General features: G+C 51.6%; 1 long non-coding RNA gene across 1 annotated transcript; it reads right to left on the bottom strand.

Moving 5' to 3' along the window:
- Positions 1-204: 204 nt before the first annotated feature.
- On the bottom strand, positions 205-2,737 carry LOC112477522. Its single transcript, XR_003045489.1, has 3 exons — positions 1,582-2,737; positions 471-1,206; positions 205-347 (listed from the first exon to the last, which is right to left on the bottom strand). It is a non-coding gene; the product is annotated as an uncharacterized LOC112477522 (long non-coding RNA).
- Between the last annotated feature and the right edge of the window lie 73 nt (positions 2,738-2,810).

The raw sequence follows: 2,810 nt of genomic DNA, 5'->3' as shown, positions 1-2,810 counted from the left end.
GAAGAAAAATTTTTTTACCCATGCAAGACGGGATGTTAACGAAGGTTATCGTGTGATCATTTCACAATAAACGGAAGTCAAGTCAATATGCTGTGCACTTTAAACCTACTCAGGGCTATATGTCAATTATATCTCAATAGAACTAAAAAGATGAAAAAATTCTTTTTAAAAAGACAAAGCTACATAAAGAATATTATCCTGTTTTATTACAAAAATTATACACACACACACTCTGACATTTTGTATGTTAATAGCAGTTATCACTGGGAGGTAGGATCATGGGTGATTTTTTAGTTTCTTCTGTATTTTCCAAGTTTTCTGCAATGAGCATGTGTTAGTTTCATCATCTGAAAAAAAGAAGAAAAAGACAGTCAGTGTTACTGACTTTTGTGTCCATTAAAGGCGGGGCCCCAGGCAGGGGTGGGGAGGGCTGAGGGGCCCGGAGCAGGACTGAGCAGAGGCCCACCTACCTGTGTGACCTGTGTGGCTGCAGGGGCTCAGGACCCCCGGCAGGGTCGGCATGGGTTGGCACTGGGCAGCGCAGCAGCCCGGAAGCCCAGTGGTCAGCAACTTGAGCCCCAGAGGCTTGATCAGGGCTTTGTTCTGGTTAGCGCAGGGTCACCTACCACTCAGACGCAAATCCCCCGGGGTGGGGGCGGTGTCTGAGGACCGCAGGGGCTGACGCAGACGTAGGAAGCCATGCTGGGACACTGAGAGGGATGCCCCCTCCCCTTGCCGCCTGGGTATCTGACCCGCTCAGCCCAGCCTTGCTGGCTGGTTCCCACAGGCAGGTGCATGCTGCTGGGGAGGAGTCCGCCCCGCCCCATTCCACGGATCTGGCTTCTGACGTCATTTTTAGATACTGAAAAAACATTGGCAGTTATTAAACAGGACAGTGACGAAGTGCAACTGGGAGTTTAGGAAAAAGACTACGGACATGCCAAGTGCATCAGAGCAGGGACTTCCTGGATGCACGAGGAAGGCCTGGCCACAACGGGAGCCTTCTAGAACGGGTATCTCTTCATGGTCGCAAGCCGAGCTAAGTAGGCAGGATTCTGCCTGCCCTGGTAGGAAAAGCAGAAACCGCTTCCTGCAGAAGATGGCACGGTCATGACCTGAAGACTCGTGGCGAAGGATGCTGGTGGAGGGGGATGTCACCATGGTTTCTGGTACTAGGGATCTAATCCAGCGGTGCAGTCACGCTGGCTGTTAAAATATTAAAGTTCTCATGTATCAGTTGGTAACTACTTGCCACCCTCACATCCCCACCCAGGGCCACTCAATGCCAGCCCAAACCCCGAGACCATCCTACGTCACAGCAGCTACAGCACTGAGCCAGACCTGGGGGTGGGACTTGCAGAACCTGCTGTGTCACAGGATGCCCATGTCCTCTGTGCAGACCCACCCGTGCACCATCGATGGTTAAATAGTTTGGATCTCAGCCCTGGGTGACAGCAGACCTCTCGTGGAGAAGACTCCCAAACAGCTTCTCCAAACCAGGGAGCCCTGGGGAGGATGGGGGGGGAGGGGAAGGGACGGGGGCTGCCCCCACAGGAATGGGTGGGCCCACAGGGCACTCACCGTGCCTAGGACATCCGACACCCTCATTCTTCACAGGGTTCACTTTAAGCTGGGACGGGATCATCATCAGCCAATTCGAGGTTGGGAAATTATCAGCATTCTCTGTGATATCTGTAATCACTTTATTTCTCTTCTACCCTGTCCTGGGCAACCATGAAATTTAAGCAAAAGGCACCATAAAAAGGAAGATGGGTCAGTAACTCGGATTTGCCTTGGATTAATCTACATTTAACCAAATCACAGAAGAGATTAGAGAGCTTCCATGTGACCCAGAAAAAGTATAAAACCAAAGTGGGCAGTGACAGTATAATCTATTTATAACCGTCTTCTAAAGAGATGCCGAATTTTGAAAAAGGCTGAATGTTTTAGGAAAGAACCAGCCATGGCTGGAGGTAAACAAATACGGTAACTGTCTCAAGCTCGCTCGTTGACTTAGCAGAGTTCTGAATGAATTTTGGCCTCGGAGAAACCTCTTAAGGTTTTTAACATTCAGTCTAGAAATTCTTTAACCATCCTATGATTGATTTTGAAATACCAATGTTATGGTGAATTTTTATTTTTCGGAAAGCATTAGGAAGGCAAGAGAAAGCTTGGCAGTTCCTCAATAAATTCAGCCAGATGACCCAGGAACTCCACTCCGGGTCTATGCTCCAAGACCCAAAAACGGTGTCCCGTTAACCTGCGCGTGAATGTTCGTGGCAGCACATTCACCATGGCCAAAAAGTGGAAACAGCACAGATGGCCAGGGAGGGGGAAGGGTGAATGGAAAGCGGTCCGGCCGCGCCGAGGAATATTACTCAGCCGTGAAAAGCAGTGTGGCGCTGACTCGCTGCAGCACCGGCGAACCTCGGGCGCAATGGCCGAGTGAAAGAAGCCAGCCACAAAAGCCACAGGTCACGACTCCACCCACATGACACGTCCAGGGCAGGCCGGCCTGGCTGCCGCGGGAGAATGGGAGGGCTGCTTCGTGGGTCCCCGTCCGCCGGGGCGGTGCAGACAGTCTGGAAGTGGACAGCGGCGATGGCCGCACGACACCGCACTAAGTGCCCTGAGCCGTACACGTTACACCAGGAGACTCGTGAGTTGTGTCGTGTACGTTACACCAAGAAAAGTGTCTTTAAAGGTAAAAGAAGCCAAGCGGGTCGTGAGATCCTGAGAACTGGGCCCCGTGACCACAGCTCTCGGAGAGCTTCGGCACCGGCGCCATCCGCACCATCGGCTTTGGCACC

This window comes from Pteropus alecto, unplaced genomic scaffold, assembly GCF_000325575.1.
Source record: "Pteropus alecto unplaced genomic scaffold, ASM32557v1 scaffold90, whole genome shotgun sequence".
Classification (NCBI taxonomy): domain Eukaryota; kingdom Metazoa; phylum Chordata; class Mammalia; order Chiroptera; family Pteropodidae; genus Pteropus; species Pteropus alecto.
Note: the sequence above shows the minus strand (reverse complement) of the source record. Positions and strands in the feature narration are given on the sequence as shown.